The sequence below is a fragment of the Aethalodelphis obliquidens genome, unplaced genomic scaffold (genome assembly GCF_003676395.1).
Source record: "Aethalodelphis obliquidens isolate GAN/ISIS:26980383/991018 unplaced genomic scaffold, ASM367639v1 scaffold3, whole genome shotgun sequence".
NCBI classification, from domain to species: Eukaryota; Metazoa; Chordata; class Mammalia; order Artiodactyla; family Delphinidae; genus Aethalodelphis; species Aethalodelphis obliquidens.
The window spans coordinates 60601527-60619630 of record NW_020837947.1 but is presented as its reverse complement, the minus strand read 5'-3'; the positions used below and the strand labels follow the sequence as shown (position 1 = coordinate 60619630).

The following is an 18104-nucleotide window of genomic DNA, read 5'->3' as shown; positions in this document are numbered from 1 at the left end:
TCTCTTTGTATTTCAGTTTGAGAAGTTTCTATTGACAAATCTTCAAACTCACTGATTCTTCCTTTGGCTATGTTTAGTCTACTGATGAGCCCAGCAAAGGCATATTTCATTTATGTTTAGTGGTTTTGGATCCTTTTGATCCTTCTTAGAGCTTTTGTTTTTCTGCTGAAATCTGTGTTTTCAGGTTATCTATTTTTTCCATAGAGCCCTTAACATATTAATCATTGTCATTTTAAATTCCCTGTCTGATAATTCCAAAATCTGAACTATATTTGAATCTGGTTTTGTTGCTTGTTTTTCCTCTTCAGAATGTGTTTTTGTTGCCTTTTAACATACTTTATAGTTTTTGTTGAATACTAGAAATGGTGCATCAGTGAATAGGAACTGAGGTAAATAGGCCTGTAGTCTGAAGTTTCATGTCAATCTGGCTTGGAGTCGGACTGTTTAATGATTGCTATAGCTGTAGGTTCCAGAGACTTTACATTCTGCAATGTCCTTGTTTTGCCTCCACTGTTGTCTTTGTGCTCTGTTTTGTCTTGAACGTTTTCTCTTAACGTTCACTTAGAACTCTTACTACATGGATCCTGCATCCTGCAGCTCTTTCAGCTGCAATCCACTGATTTTATACTGTAGTCCTGCTGGCATGGTGGTAAGCTGTAGCTCTAGGAATGGGATGGCCCTTCAAAGAGGGCCTGCACTTGCAAGGGGGCCAGGCCGTCATACTCTTTCCTTGATAAGACAGTAGATATAGGAGCAAACTTGGAAGAAGCACTCAGCTATGGAGGGACTCAGCAGTGAGCTGCCAGTAGCCAACAGGCCCAGCAAGTGGGGAAATGACTGAATGTCAAGGTCACTGGAGGAGGGAGCTGAGTGGTGCCCCACAGTGTTCACTACAGTGACCCACCAAGTAGTGAATAAAGATATTTTAAACTGCTGTATTATGCTAGTGAATAAACTGATCTGCTGAGGGGCAATTTAGTATTATTGCCCATGGAAATTCTGATGAACGTGTAGCAAGTATAATCATGTCAATTCTAATTTCAAATTAAGCTGTGCTGATGGTTTCAGTTGCATTTTAAATTCACCCCCAATTAAAGATAGTAAAACATGCCATTATCATGGAGGATAGAGCCCTCTGAGGATTCAATGAAGCTGTTTAAATAAAATACTCAGCATAGTATAGCCACATAGTAAGTACTTGATAAATGCAAGTTAAGTTAAATAAATGGAACAAAATTGTAGCTCTTAGGAAGTCATAGTTTCTTTTTTCTATTATTGCTAAGAGTGCATACATGTGTGTGTGTAAGAGAGAGAGATTTAGTTTTCTTGTTGCTTATGGTTTTGTTTTGCTTTGGTTTATTTTGCTTCGGTTTGTTTTTTTCTATTCAAGACTAGAATTAGACTTCTGTTTCTCAGGAAGAAACTATTGATGAAGTACACAATCTTTTAAATTTAGACATTTTATTTCTCTCTTTAGATTTTTTAATGAAGAACTATTCCAAAATGAGTAGGCATTATAAATAAAACTTTTTTTCATGTTCAAATTTCTTAATGCTGTATATTTACCACATTTTTCTCTTTTGCTCTTCAAAATTGTTTATGATTTTGTCTCTTTTGAGGAAATTCATATTAAAGCTTTTCATTGTGTTGAGAAAGAGAAATTAATTTCTTATGGTAAAGGCAAGTGAAAGATTACTTCTTTCTACCAGCCAAAGAAATTCGGAATAAAGTTGCGTGAGTATTTTTTTCATTAACCTGTGAAAACGCTATTTATTTCTACATGTAATTATAAAACAAGTAATTCTGACTTAATGAAATAAAACCATCGCTGAAAACAAATAGGACTCATTTTCAGTTCCAACTAAATTAGATACTGAAAAATGTTTTCATTTTGATGTGTTTTGAAATGTCTAATGAAATTACAAATAAAATATTTCAAAGAACATATGTGCACAGATAGTATCCTAAAAAGCTCAAATTCACCTTGCCATTTTAAGATTTATCTTAATTATAAGTCAGTGACATGGAATAATGCAGGAAAATTGAGTTTACACCCAAATCTCATGGAGATGCTAAATTTCCAGGGAATCAAGTATAAGTATATAGTTGGCAATGTGCACAGTAGGTCGAACTAATGTTGTAATCTATGAGAGTTAAATGCTTTATTTGATAAATGCAGAAATCTAAGATTGCTTCTTACAGAAGTTTAAAATAGGTTATAAATAAGATTTCATGTTAATAGCAGGGGTTTATACCAACCATAAACTGAAAACAAACCACATTATTATGTTAGGGTCATGAACTACATTATATCAAAATCAAACTCTTTTTTTTCTTAAAAAGAAAAATAGCCAAAGAACTAGTTAAAAACAGTTAAACTAGAACAAAATCTTTCTTTCTCTCTCTCTCTCTCTCTCTCACACACACACACACACACATATATACTGTTGAATAGGAATAAAATAAGAAAATAATATTACTGTCACTTAGAATCATTTCCTTATAGGTTGAAGATAATGGTTTCCCTATGGTTTCTATTAATTAATAAATAAGTAAATTAATAAATTAAGTAAATTAATAAATAAAGTAAATTAATAAAATTCATAAAGTGTGTAATAATGGCAAAGAGTCTTAGGATTAGAAGGAAATGTATTTTTCTAGCTCTCCATTCAAGCAACACATTTGAAACCCTGTAGAATGGGGCATTTGGGGCTTTGCTCTGAGTCAGTTAGAAACTGAAAGAAAATCCCAGTTACCTATAAAGCCCTCTCACTTTCTCTAAGTTACTCATAGCCTTAATTGGGACATAATCAGTTGTCTACTCTTTGGAGACAATACATGGTTTACTCCTCCTGCTTCTTTCCCTTCTTTCTTCCCCTATATCCCCACTGTTTTCGTTTCAGTCCTTCTGAAAGAGCCTGACACAAAGACTTGATTGCCAATAATTGTAAGGAGCATTTGAGCCTAAGGAACAGGAGCACAGAACAGGACAGGTAAAAGAGGAAAGATGCAAAAGCTGATTCCAGGGTGTATATCAACTTGACCAACAAACAGGTGACTGTTGCTCAAGCCTATGACACATTCTGAGAAGCCTTATGAAATGTGTCAGAGCTGTTTGCTTAGGGGATGAAAGACAAAAGCATTTATCTGTCAGTTCCCACCCCTGTATGGACAGGCTGACTCCTCAGATATTAAGTGCCCAGCACTTCTGAATGCTTTGCAGGATCCCAAGAATGTCCCACACTCAATGTGTCAGAGAAGTCTCTGGGCAGTAATTGGTAGTTACGTGACCCAAGGAAAGGCACTGTTGGGTTGCATCTGCCACAGCCAATGGAGGGCTGTGTGGAGACGGTCACCTCACTGTAGCAGAGGTTGGAGTTCCAGGTCGGGCTCCGAGCACAGTGAAGTGGGGCACAAGAGTTGTCTGCAACACACATCTTCTTCCCCATGCAATCTAGACTCTTTTAAGCTCCACGTCAAGGGCTCCCAAACACTTCATTCTTGTCATTCTCTGTATCTCACTGTGATTTTATCTCAGATGCATGACCCTATTTTTCTGGAATCAGATAAAAACAAAATAGAGATATCTTTAACATTAAAGACTTTAAAAACCTAAATAGAATCTTTAAAGAGGGTCCATGCAACAAAATTTTGAATCTCTCTGCCTTATTCAAGGGCTCCCATCAACTCAATGAATGCCCATTCTTGGTTTTCCCCTATTCATCCCAACCCATAAATTAGGCAGGTGACCTGAAACACCATCCTGAGATCCTCCCCTGAAACACCTAGCAGAATAAATATTTTTTTAATACTTAAGACCATTTTTGGTTGACTATCATTTGATGATTCTAAAGGTAAAAAATGTCTCCTCAAATCATCACTGGGAACTAACTGGAATGAAAGTTTTCCTTTAATGTTTTTCTTAGGGACACTGCCATTTGCCACTATATGCATTTTATATGCATTTTGTTCCTGCCAATTATGCTTGTTCATGATTGGGTATGGATCTGACTACAATTTCAAATAATTGTTTTGTCTCTGTACTTGGAAAACAACATTACATCACTGAGACATGTTCAGTTTATTAACTACGAAACCCCTGTAATCTTTTGTCCCCTTTTTTAAAGATTAGATTCTCTACAATGTAAGTTTCTGTATAATACTACCAATGTTTAGAGATCGCTGCCAAAAAGCAAGACAATAAAGAAAGGAAATTGTTATTGAAAAACACTGGAAAATCATTGAAAGTTTAAGGCTGAGAACTGACAACTAGCAGTTAAGAGGCAAGTTTAAGTCCTTAAACCAAGGATTAAGTCTCTAGGGTACACTGGTAAATATGACCAATCTGAGTAGCTTCAACTCCTTTACTCTTATTTAACTTACTTGTGTCACTATTGTGCGAGGTACTATGATTATTACCTGCCAGAGGCTTTCCTCTTTTCTTTTTTTAAAAACTGTTTTAGCGATAGAAAATCTAATGAGTAGTCAGAATTCCAGGGTTAAATGGCAAGTCCTGGTAGATCTTAAACAAGCCTCAAGATTCTTATTTTGTTTATATCATATGTCCATAAGGATTATCACTATGGAGGACAAAATATGTAAAGAGACATGATTCTCATTCTTGAAGAGATAATTATATACTCTGAGGACATAAGAGAGCTGTGCAGAAACGTTTACATAATATATAATTAGGTATGAAGTTTCCCAGTACCGTTGAAATATATTCAAAAAATTTAAGGGAAAACATTTTAAAGGGCTACAGGCAAAATATTTAGATGGTTTTATGAATTTGGGAAAGGATTTGTAGAAAATGGGAGGTTTGAATTTGGTCTGGTGGAGAGGAGCCGGAAACGTATTCCTTGTGAAGAATAATACAGTTCCACAAGGTACACAGCATTCTGTCCAGTTGCAATGGCATTTTTCTATTTCCTTTAGTTCGTCTCTGCTGCTTTTTCTTCAGCTCATTGAAGGGCTGGCTCCCACTTGTCATATAAGTCTCCCCTTAAATATTCCTATGTCATCTTATTTATGTAGGCACCAGTCACTCTTTAGTGGTATATTTTATTTTCCCCAAATAACTTGCCTTAACTGATATTGTCTTGTTTACTTGTCTTTATTGTGTTGTCTGCCATTCCCCCACTAAAGTATTAGCAGAATGAGAGAAGAGAATTTGTTTGTCTTCTTTACCTGCTGTATCAACAGCAACTTGAATAGTGCTCAATATGAACTTGGTAACAAATCATATGAATTGAATTATCTGATGAATCTACCACGTATAACCACATGACCTTACCTCTTTCTTGGTGGTAGGCGGGCAACCCTCAGAATGGGAGAAAATATTTGCAAACGAATCAATGGACAAAGGCTTTATCTCCAAAATATATAAACAGCTCATGCAACTCAGTATTAAAAAAGCAAACAACCCAATCAAAAAAATGGGCAGAAGACCTAAATAGACATTTCTGCAAAGAAGACAACAGGTGACCAAGAAACACATGAAAAGTTGCTCAACATCACTAATTATTAGAGAAATGCAAATCAAAACTACCATGATGTATCACCTCACACCAGTTAGAATGGGCATCATCAGAAAATCTACAAACAACGAATGCTGGAGAGGGTGTGGAGAAAAGGCAACCCTCTTGCACTGATGGTGGGAATGTAAATTGATAACAGCCACTATAGAGAAAAGTATGGAGGTTCCTTAAAAAACTAAAAATAGAATTACCATATGACCCAGCAATCCCACTTACTGGGCATATACCCAGAGAAAACCATAATTCAAAAAGACATATGCACCCCAATGTTCATTGCAACACTATTTACAATAGCCTAGTCATGGAAGCAACCTAAATTCCCATCAACAGACGAATGGATAAAGAAGAATAAGATGTGATACATATATACAATGGAATATTACTCAGCCATGAAAAGGAATGGAACTGGGTCATTTGTAGAGATGTGGATGGATCTAGAGGTTGTCATACAGAGTGAAGTAAGTCAGAAGGAGAAAAACAGATATCGTATATTAACGCATGTATGTGGAACCTAGAAAAATGGTACAGATGAACCTGTTTGCAGGGCAGAAATAGAGTCACAGATGTAGAGAACAAATGTATGGACACCAAGGGGGAAAAGTGGGGGGGAGGGATGGTGGTGGTGGGATGAATTGGGAGATTGGGATTGACATATATACACCAATATGTATGAAATAGATAACTATTAAGAACCTGTTTTATAAAAAAATAAATAAAATTAAATTAGAAAAAGACTAATTTGTTTGCAAAATAAGCCTAGTTTCAATAAACTTGGCCTGATTATTTACATAAGTGTAATTAATCACGTAGGCTCTTTTAAAATTGGCTTTGCTGAAACTTTTAAAAAAGAATCTCAGATTGAATTTTTAAAAGGCCTCTCTAGCCCAGGAAAGCCAGGCCAAGGGCTTGTCATCAGATTCCACCTGTGATAGCTATAGATTTGGATGAATTCCTCTCTTCTCCAGATTCTCCAAGTCTCTTGAGATTCCTGCACCTGTCAGGAGGTGGCCTTCTTTATTCATTTGATAAGGCTGTTGGAAACCTAAGAGTTTCCAATCTCTGGAGGGATTGGGTAGAGAGAAAAGATATATATTTCAATTCTGCTTACAAAGGTAGAATTTACCAAATTGCTGTTTAAGTCATTATTAGCTTGAGGGGGAGTATTTCCTCATATCTGGAAAATATAGATTAAAAGCCAGTAATATTTCAGACAGAAACCATAAAAATGATAACCATATTTATCAGTTCACTCAGTCCTATATAACTAATCCTTTTTAGCTAACAGTTTAATGAAGATTTCAAGTTTCCCACTGGAATTCTTTAATTTCTCACCCAGTTCAGTGGTATGATTTGAATGGTATCAGAAACGTGGACTTAAAAAAAATAGTCCTTGCTATGAATCTTCTTGAAGAGGAAGGAGTTTTGCAAAGGCATCAGAGTAAAACAATAACTGTCTATGAATGACAAAAGATTTAAGAAGGCACAGTTAAAGAACTGATTACAATGCAATTGGGAAACTTGGTTACTGCTGTTACCTACAACATTTTAAGATAATAACTAGAATTATGACTCAAAACATTTTTCTCGGACAAAGCAGATTTTTAGGAAAGCCATATAATTTCCAGAATATCTAGATAAATAATGTTTATTTACTAAGAAGATTTATTACTCACTTGACAATTCTTCCCATGTAATTTAACATGCCAAATTAACTAATTAGTTTAACATCTCTCTTTGGAATGCCTTAGGGGCCCTTTGAAGCATCCCGAAGTTAGCTAGAGGTCAAAGGAAATTCTTTAGAATTTGATTTGGGGAAATTCATCAAAAAACATCAAAATGGTTTGAAACACTAGTCAAATAGTATCATAGGTCACTGTGAAACAATGCTTATTCACTTAACCAGAGTGACAATAAAAGATTTCAGGGCTTCCCTGGTGGGGCAGTGGTTGAGAGTTCTCCTGCCAATGCAGGGGACATGGGTTCGTGCCTCAGTCCAGGAGGATCCCACATGCCGCGGAGCGGCTGGGCCCGTGAGCCATGGCCGCTGAGCCTGTGTGTCTGGAGCCTGTGCTCTGCAGCGGGAGAGGCCACAACAGTGAGAGGCCCGTGTACCGCAAAAAAAAAAAAAAAAAAAAAAAAAGCAGATCAATATTTTAAGAAAACTTTGTCCTCTTAATAGAGAGAGAATCCAAATTCAGGTTTGTACCACTTTACCTTTAACATTAAAACTCAATTAAATTTATTCTAATCTTAGTCAGTTCTGACCACACATAGAATACCATTCTAAAGACCTTTTTTCCTCTCACAAACCTTCTACAACTTTCTATATGCATATTAATTTGTCCCTTATGTTCTTTCCTATTTAGAAATAACAGGCTTTAAGACAAATTACTTTCTTTTCCCTTAACAAAATGCTTTTTCATTTCTCATACTTTCTTTTACTGAAAACACACATCCTACACTCCTTGTTTACTGAAATGTCTCCCTTATTGTTTCTAGTAGCTTTAATTACATATTCAAATTAGAATCTTCAACTCTTAAAAACCTTAATTTCTAGTGAAAACTAAGAAGTAATTTTACATTAGCATTCTGTATATTAGCAAACTTATAAATATCAATAATTTCTAAAAATATGTGTTTTCTTACAGAAAATTTTTGTGTGACACCAAACATATTTATTAATAGTCCTAAATATCTTTAGTCTCTCTGTAAAAGAAAGCTAGTGTTCAGTGATTAATATTTCAGTATCTTCTTTTATTTGGGAATGACCTAGATATTTGATAAACTTCAATCATTTAACTTAATTTAGCAAAACTCTAAAGTTTCAAGTCGCCAAATATCTAGAGAGAATAATTTTAAGTAGACATTCCTAAAACATAATTAGTCCTAAGGACCTTACCTAAAAACTTTTTTCTCATTTACACTTAAAATACTTATAAAAATTTTCATCATACCAGTTTATATTTGCAACAGATATAATAAGATTTTATTTGACTTCTAGTAAACCTAGATACAATAAAATTATTATATTTACTACTGATGACTCTAAAGGCATAGCTGTGTTATTTAAACCAACAAACTTAACTGACTTCAATGCCAAATATTAATTTAATACTAAATATTTCCCAGTTCACTTGAAACTGAAATTCATTTGGGTTAGTTTCTTTTATATTTCTGAGAGTTTATATAATTGCTTAATTTTCTTTAAGCCAATTAAATAGTGCTCATTTACAAATTAATTTTGGTAATACCTGCTGGAGGTAAAGACATATATTTACAATGCACACATAGACATACAGACAGACACAATCAGAAATCTCATAGCTTCATTTTTTTAAACTTAGTCATGAATCAGGTATTACAATATAAAACTCACTAGTTTATAGTAACAGTTGGAATAAGCCAAGTTTAAAAAGACCTCTTTTCTCTCTTTTTTTTCCCCCTCAATCTCAGGAATTAGAAATGGTCTAGGTAAGTGTTCCTGAGACCTCTGTTAGAACATTTACAGCTCAAGGCACAGGGAAAGAAATGCAAGTTTCCTCTAGAAGAACTTGTTCCAGAATTCCAAAAAGATGTTTTATAATGCCAGCTTTCTCTAACTTAACTGCATATGCAATAAAAGAACCCCATATTGGCCATTTTCAGTGTAAGATTTTCTTTTAATTCTCAATTAAGTAAGTATTTGTAAGTATAAATTTTGCAAATACATAAAGCTGACTGGGCTTTTAGGTGGAGGCTGGCTTTCTGATACCCCCTCATTTAGGAAAGATGTTAGGGCAGCCTCTCACCTATCACCCAGTCTAGACTGTTCAGCGTCTCTCAACTGAGCAAAGGTGCACTTTTTCCCAGCGTCTTTCAGCTGGACTCCCCCAGTATCTTTCAACTGGAGGGTCACTCTGTAGTATCTTTCAACTGGGAGGCCAGATACTGTTATACATGGCCAAATAAAACTCAGGTTCATCAACCGATAATCGGAAGATCGGAGAACCAGGAAAGACTCACCCAAATTCTTTTGGACTCTCCGAGGAGGTGAATGGGCACAAGAGGCCTCTGCTGATACCAAGGCTCAGATCCTCACAGAGTTCAGGCAAAGGAGGGACGTCTGCTCTGTTTCGCTTTGTGGTTGCCAAAACTGTTGACTGGAAAAAAAACGTACAACGTGAGAGCTGTGAGTTCAGTTTTATTTGGGGTTTACTGAGGACTATAGCCTGGGGGACAGCCTCTCAGATAGCTCTGAGGAACTGCTTTGAAGAGGTGGCAGGGGAGGTCAGTATATATATGGCTTTGGCAAAGGGGGTATGCCTTCCTCCAAGGCACACATCTTGGTAGAGGGTTGCTACCAGGCACAAGAAACTTGCTATTAAGTCACAAGGAACAGATGTCTCCAGTAATGACTTTAGTGCTTTTCTAGGTATGAGAAGATGCAAGAAATTGGGTTCACAAAATTTTCTCCAGAAAGTATCTAACTATCTGAAGGCTTGTTCTGCCCGTTTTTCCCGGAGCACAGAGTGCTTCATTCCTGAGCTCCACCCTGAACTCCTTTCAGGGTGTGTTAAAGGTCAGCAGACTGCAGTGGCTAATGATTTCACTCTTGTAGAACCAGATGGCAAGTGATTATTCTTTAGTTGGCAAAAAACTGAAATTCATGTCCTAAAAATCACAGCCTTGTACTTAAGGAGCAGCCCATCATTATGAAGAGATGTTAAAGAAACTTAGACTACTGTTGAAGAAAGGATAGCTGAGGGTTGTTAATAACTATTGGGTTGGCCAAAAAGGTCATTTGGGTTTTTCCGTAACATCTTACAAAACACACTGAATGAACTTTTTGGCCAACCCAATATCTTCAAGAATATAAGAAATTCTGTAAAAAGATTGCTCAAATGTTTTCCATCTACATAGAGAAATTATCAAATTAAGTGGTTTCAAATGACAATAAGAAAGATGTAAATTATACCTAAAAAAACCTTCACTGCAGAAGTCTCTTGAAATAGAACAGTTATCTTTTACCAGTTAAGTATAGAATTACTTAGAGCCAGGGGTTAAACAGCATCTGCCAGGGTTTTTCTCCTGGCTAGAAATAGATGCAAGGGTCCCCAAATTTTAAAAAGCTGATCAATGCCACAATACCAAGATATACACATTATAATCTTATTTTTCTCCTTTTATCATTGTACTTTTATGTGGAACCAGGAAAAAAAGTGATAAAGTGAACACAGGAATTGTGAGTAGGTTAGAGAGGTTGAAGAAGATGAAAATAAATGGGGAAGATAAGTAGAACTCACAGAAAGTGATCTGTGAGTAATGGAAACCAAAGACTACTTCTATATGTGCCCAGGTCTGAACAAATTTACCCACAATAAAATCATCCCACAAAAAAATCTCTTGAAATGGAAAGCAAAGCATTTCATACACATAGCTTTTTCCTTCCTTTTTTTAATGATAAATGTCTAAAGTTTTCATTTATCCAGAGTTTTTGATTCCAAAATGTTTCAGGATCTTACACAAAACTTTGCCGTGGACTAATTATGTTTTATGACAGTCATGACTTTTGCCTTAAGAGTTAGGAGTTAGCTAGGTTTCAGGACTTCTTCCTTGAAGCGGGACTGAGAAAATGTATCAACAAGGTATCAGGACTCTTACAGGGACTATTTAAAGCTAAAGGAATGCCCTTTTGGCTCCCACTTCCCTGAGGCTATGGTTTCAGAGGTAAATCTTAGAGCTCATCAAAGAGAAAAACTACAGTGCCTCTAGGAGGCCATGGCCCCATCTCCTTCCCAGCCAGCACACTCAGCTCTGCCTTCACTGAGTAAAGACAAGGAACTCTATTTTCATTTTCTGCCTGCCCCACTCTCAACTTCTGTCTCAACTAAGTACATCTCCAACACTACAGTATCTGCTAAGAAATATATAAGAAATGTATTTACTTTGAAAAAGGAGAGAAAAATTAATATAAATTCAGTCATCAAATATTGTACCTACTCTGTGGCTAGCAGTGATAATTACTTACATACAGATGTCATGGGCACTTCATTTAATGTATATTTTACTAGCAGTAAAGGGAAAATACAGAGTTCACTGCTGAACTCTAGCATTCCACTTGAGCCATCTAATATCAAGATAAATAACTCACATTACATTTTAAAGTAAGTTCTATCTGATAGTAGATATTAAATATTTCAGGCTCTGTGAGCCAGAGGATCCCTGCTGCAGCTATTCAGCTCTGTCATTATAGCACAAAAGTGGCCATAGACCTACATAAATGGATGGGTGTGGTTGCTTTCAGCAAAACTTTATTTACGAAACAGGCAATGGCTAGGTTTGGCCTCCAGGCATGTAGTTGGCTGCCCCTTAGTTGAAACAGTTCTTTGTGATCATTTAAAATTTTTTTTTCTCTCAGATATTCTCTCCTTTCCCCTGCTTTTCTCAAAACCTCAGATAAAACCTTCTTGCAAGAGAAAATGGGGAAGCATCTTTCTGTCTGACACCTTCCAACCTCAGGACCACGCTTCTTGTCTGCCTGTTTCTGGCTTGCCCTGATGGTTTAAGTTTCAGGCTGGGATAATTGTGACCTGAGACTTTCTAGTGTTGACCAAAAAGTTAATCAATAATCATCTAAGAAAGAAATGGAAAATTTTATTTGGGCCAACCTGAAGATGATAAGCTGGGAGGCAGTCTTTCAGAAAGCTCTGAGAACTGTTCTGCAGAGGTAAGGGCGGGGGAGGGCAGTGTATGTGTGATTTTGACAAAGGGATACGTACCATCAAGCACACATCCTGGTAGAAGATCGCTGCTATTCTTGAGGAACAAATATCTTAGTTAATGATTTTAGTGCTTTTCTAAGCATGGGAAGACATAAGAAGCTGGGTTCTTAAAATTTTCTCCTGAAAACATCTAACTATCTGAGGGCCAGTTCTGCCAGTTTTCCTAGAGCATTGCCCCCTCCTGATCTTTGCCTTGAATTCCTTTCAGCGTATACTGTAGTCAGTGACTGCAGTGGCTAATGACTTGATTCTTATAAAATTGGATTGTGAGCAACATTCTTTATTTTATAATTCTTTTCCTTTTCGGTGTTGATTTCAGTGAAGGTTTGGGAGGTGTTTTGTGACAAATTTGTCCGACAGTCCTAGGAATGCTCACCCCCAGGTCAGGCGAGAATTCTGTTGTTAGGCCACTCAATGTGCTGTTACTGGACTCGGCCCTGTTAACAGCAGCCAGAAAGTCTCTGGACCACCTGTCTTACTAGCCTGTTATGGTCCTAGAAATGGTTCCCTCTTGTTGCTTCTTCCAATATCTCGAGTTACAGTATTTCAATCATTAATATTATAGGATTATATATTTGGTCAATCATATCAAGTAGCCTAATCATCATTAATTTTATCAGAGGATCAGTCACACATTTGGTAATGCAAGAAACAATAATGTTGTAAAATAGATATAATACAATATAGCTAGTAACATTAATAAGGTCATAAATTAGTACTTAAGCTAAGTACTTACCATTAGGTGCATCCCAGTATCTCCCCAGATCGTCTGACCAGTCTATTCTGCACCAATTGCTGTCTTTAAGGGAAATGATATATTGGCATTGTACATAAAGTTCACCAAAGATGTCTGCCCGTAAGGTGGTCATTATGACCCCTTACAGGGTCATTTTACATAAAGTTCACCAAAGTTGTCTGCTAAGGAGTTACATGTCTGGCCCCAGAAAAAGAAAAATTGATCTTTATGGTTGAGCAGGTATTTCTGCCGTTGGGCTGGTCTGGTTAATGCATAGTGCAGATGCACAGAGCACACTGGAGGGGAGGGAGGATGCCCAAACAGGCAGAGAAAAATGTTTACATTTTTCTTGTCTTAAAATATGAATTTTTGTCTCATCACCCGTAATGACACACAGTGGAGCAGCCTGGTTGCCATGGGTTCCCTTCAGCTTCTTGAGTGCTAAGACCTTTCCAGGATCTGGCTGTGGCTGCCACCCAGTCTCAGGCCAGGCAGTCAGCCCTGCAGCCCTGCAGGGCCACCTCACCACATCATGGCACCCCCCCGCCCCTACAAGCTTCCCACCCATATCTCATCCACCCATACCAAGGGATGCTTGCGAAAGCTGTCCCTCAAGATCTCAGGTGTCTGACCACACTGGCCAAGTTGACTTTGACACTTCCTGTGGTTTTCAAGAGGCCTCCCCTCTCCTCTCTTTTTAATATCAACGTTAATGATCTGACATCCCCGACTTAGGCCAAAGCCCAGAGAGCTTCCTTCAATCTTAGACCTTGATATGTTAAAAAGAGAATAAATGCATTTGAAAAATCTCCTCTCAAAATAGTAACTGAGCTTGCGTCTGGTACTACATGTCAGAAGCTGAAAAGTACATTCTCCTTTCTCTTTTTATTTCTTCTCGAATAAATCCTAACTTACCTACCCCACTTCAGCCCCAAGATAGGTTAGATAGACAGGTCAGCTAGGTTTAGGGTCATGCACTGAGAAAGTTCAAAACGAAAAATGCGTACATAGCTTTCAAACTATTACTCTGTTTTATGTTACCTTCTATTTCTTCATAACCACCCTTTTAGGTAGGTGGTACCATGTTGGAGAGACGCAGAGTGACTATGAAGGCTCAGAGGAGGAAAGTCTCATTAAGATAAAATCTTTTAAAGTATATATTAATCAACAGGATTTGTATCTTAGTTTACCACTTCTTTTTTTTTTGGCTTATGAGTTCTTTAAGGCAGTTTACTTATATTCATTGTACCACCCATTTATGACACTGTGTCACTTAAATGAGCATTTGCTATATGCAAAGCTTGGGATCAGTTAGTTTGCTGGCTGTAAGAAAAAATGGAAGTTCAGTACAGAAAAACAATAAGTAAGAAAATGAAAAAGGGTGAAAAATCACTTCTAAAGAGAACACCTGAAAAATATGTTTTTAGAAATTGAAGGTCAAAGAGGGGCAAAGCACATCAGAGAAAATGAGTTTCTTAATCACATGGAGCCAGATCTGCCTATTGAGCATTCAGCTTATGTCAAAATAATTGTCCAGTAATTACTCTAAAAGATGGAACAAAATCAGATTAAAATGGAGCAAATTGCCTTTTGCATTGTGGCCAGTGACACATTCATGCTGCAAAATACCACTTTCTTTTTTGTGAGAGGTGATCGATTGCTTAGTGGTTAAGTGACTAGGTTATCGCATGAAAAATGTGCAACCCTGTCTTTCAGAGAAGTGCAAAGTATCTTATTGCTACTGCTATATGTGGCAATTTCATATTCAGAAATGAAAAAGCATACATCTTAAGCCCTACACGTGTATATGTGGCAAATATTACAGTTCATAATTACTGAATCCTTGCTATGCGCCAGGGCGGATCCAGGTAATTTACATGTATCAGTTCATTTAACATGCACAAATCTGGCAAGTAGGTATTCTTCTTATTTTGTAGATGAATAACTGACACATGGAAAGGTTGAGGATATTGCTGGAAAGCTTCACAGAGAGCCAGAGGTAGATTCAGGATTGGAAACCGGCATACTGTGTGCAGAGCAGGTGTTCTCAGACACAAAACAACATGCCATATGCCCCACACAGTCCACAGCCAGTGGATGGTCTTCCTTTCCACTTTTGTTTAAAGATATAATCTAGCACTTATTTCACATAGCATAAAAGTAAGAAACAAGTTTGAGTCATGGATGAACATAAAGTGAGTGAATCATTTGTTACCTTTGTATCTACTACATTTGGACTATTACTTTTAACGTTAGAGAGAGACAAATAGATAACATTGGTACCTACTGGCCCTCAAGCACCAAACGGAAAACATTCAGGATTTGTTTCTGTCCTTTCCGGCTCAGAAAAAAAGATTTTGTCAGTGTACCTAGAGATAATCGGTCACATCAACCTAACATATACACACAGGTAACTGAATGGTGAGTTTGTTCGTTCAAAAGGAGGGATATAACTTTTTGTTGATTTCATCCATGTAAGAAATATTGATTGAGCAATACAATAAAGTGCTGTCACACACATTCATGATAAAAGGAGTGTCAAAATATAAAAGACTTAGATGAGGAGGTGCATTAGTTTGCTAGAGCTGCCATAACAAAATACCACAGACTGGGAGGCTTAAGTAACAGATATTTATTTTCTCACAATTCTGGAGGCTAGCAGTTCAAGATTAAGGTGCCTGGTGAGAGCTCTCCCCTTGGTCTGCAGATGGCCACCTTCTAGCTATGTGCTCACATGACCTCCTGTTGGTGAGTTTGCAAGAGCAGGGAGAAGAGCAAAAGCTCTCTGGTCTCTTCTTATAACACTAATCCTTTTGGTCCAGGGTCCCACCCTTGCAACCTCATTTAATTGTAATTTCTTCCTTAAAGGACCCATCTCCAAATACAGCCACATTGGGAATTAAGGCTTAAACATATCAATTTTGGGAGGACATAAACATTCAGTCCATAACAGAAAGTAATGCTGCATCTGATTTCTTTAAGGATAAATAAACAGAATTAGACACAAGGGAAATGACATAAGAACAAAATCAGAGGCGGTCGTTGTTGTTGTTGCTCTGCTGTTGCTATTTTTAGAAAGTACTACATGCAGTGAGATGTTAATATACTTATAAATCTTGTTCCCATGGACAATTCTGGGATAATGCAAATGATCAAAATTAATTCAAGTAATAGAAAAAAATTAAATATATAAATAAAAGAAATTGGAAATGTTATCCGATAACTAAAAAAGAGAGGGATCAGGACCAATTGGTTTCAAATTCTCAAGGAAAAATAATCCTCATGCTACAAAATCTTCTCGGTAATACTACCTAATGCCCAAAATAAATATTAATAACAACAGTTGGCATTTATTTTGTACTTAGAATATGTTAGGAACAGTGCAATCTCATCTAATCCTCTATATAGATAGTCTAGCCTTAATATCAAAACTTAATTAAGAGGGCCCCATAGCTATCTACCTTACATTTGGTAGTGTATATATGTCCATGCCACTCTCTCACTTTGTCACAGCTTACCCTTCCCCCTCCCCATATCCTCAAGTCCATTCTCTAGTAGGTCTGTGTCTTTATTCCTGTCTTACCCCTAGGTTCTTCATGACCTTTTTTTTTTTTTTCTTAGATTCCATATATATGTGTTAGAATACGGTATTTGTTTCTCTCTTTCTGACATACTTCTCTCTGTATAACAGACTCCAGGTCCATCCACCTCACTACAAATAACTCAATTTCGTTTCCTTTTATGGCTGAGTAATATTCCATTGTATATATGTGCCACATCTTCTTTATCCATTCATCTGTTGATGGACACTTAGGTTGCTTCCATGTCCTGGCTATTGTAAATAGAGCTGCAATGAACATTTTGGTACATGACTCTTTTTGAATTATGGTTTTCTCAGGGTATATGCCCAGTAGTGGGATTGCTGGGTCGTACACTATCAAACATAAAATAGATAGCAAGTGGGAAGCAACCGCATAGCACAGGGAGATCAGCTCAGTGCTTTGTGACCACCTAGAGGGGTGGGATAGGGAGGGTGGGAGGGAGGGAGACACAAGAGGGAAGAGATATGGGGATATATGTATATGTATAGCTGATTCACTTTGTTATAAAGCAGAAACTAACACACCTTTGTAAAGCAATTATACTCCAATAAAGATGTTAAAAAAAAAAAAATAGAGGGCCCCATAACAAAAAATACATACTTACTTCTGGATATGTATGCAAAAATACCTAAATAAATATCAGCACTAATTTGTACAGAAAAATAGTGTTATGCCAATAATTTAGGGAAGATTTAAATAAGGAAATACATTAATATCATAACAAATCAAAGACCTAATACAAAATCATAGGATACTATTAGTAGAAGAAAAAGTACTTAATTAAAACAAGCAAATGAAAAAATAGAATCAGTAATTGATTTAAAGGTATAGAAAGAAACTTCCTTAACATGAGAACAGTATCTCTATCTTATAAAATGGTGAGAAGTGACACAGTCCTTACAAATAGAAAGTGCCAAAGAAGCCAACTATCACTCTTATAATTTAATGTCTTTTCAAAAATTCTAAGCCATGAACAATGTATTTTACCTACTGAAATTGTAAAGAAAATATTATTATTTACAAGGGCCATGCAAATGTATCTCGATAACTCAATAAAATCAACAAAAAATTCTTAAAATTGATAGGAGTTCTGTAAAGTGTTACAATAAAATATAAAAATGTAAAATCATTAGTGTTCCTCTATTTCAGAAATAATCAGGAGGTATGAGGGAAGAAAAATACGTTAACAGTGACAAGGCCAGCAAAAACATGAAATGCCTCAGAAAAATAAATATTCTATACATAAGACACCATCAATCTTTACCCAGGATATGAACAATTTTAAAAGAATGGCATAGCGTGTTTTCATTGAGAAGAACAAATACTTTTGGTATGTTATTTTTTCAAATAATTTAAACAGACATAATGAAATATTTCTCCAAAATACTAACAAGAGGGCTTCCCTGGTGGTGCAGTGGTTGAGAATCTCCCTGCCAATGCAGGGGACACGGGTTCGAGCCCTGGTCTG

At 36.6% G+C, this 18104-nt stretch overlaps 1 protein-coding gene across 2 annotated transcripts in view; it reads left to right on the top strand.

The window, feature by feature from the left end:
- The window catches only part of FUT9 (fucosyltransferase 9), a 78784-nt gene that overhangs the window by 48514 nt on the left and 12166 nt on the right, over positions 1–18104 (top strand). Inside the window, exon 1 of one of the 2 annotated variants that reach the window (XM_027079965.1) lies at positions 16578–16588. The exons of the other annotated variant lie outside the window; for it this stretch is intronic. The gene's annotated coding sequence lies outside the window, so the exon portion shown is untranslated. Of the gene's footprint in view, positions 1–16577; positions 16589–18104 lie in introns of those variants that run through there. 2 annotated transcript variants of the gene reach the window in all.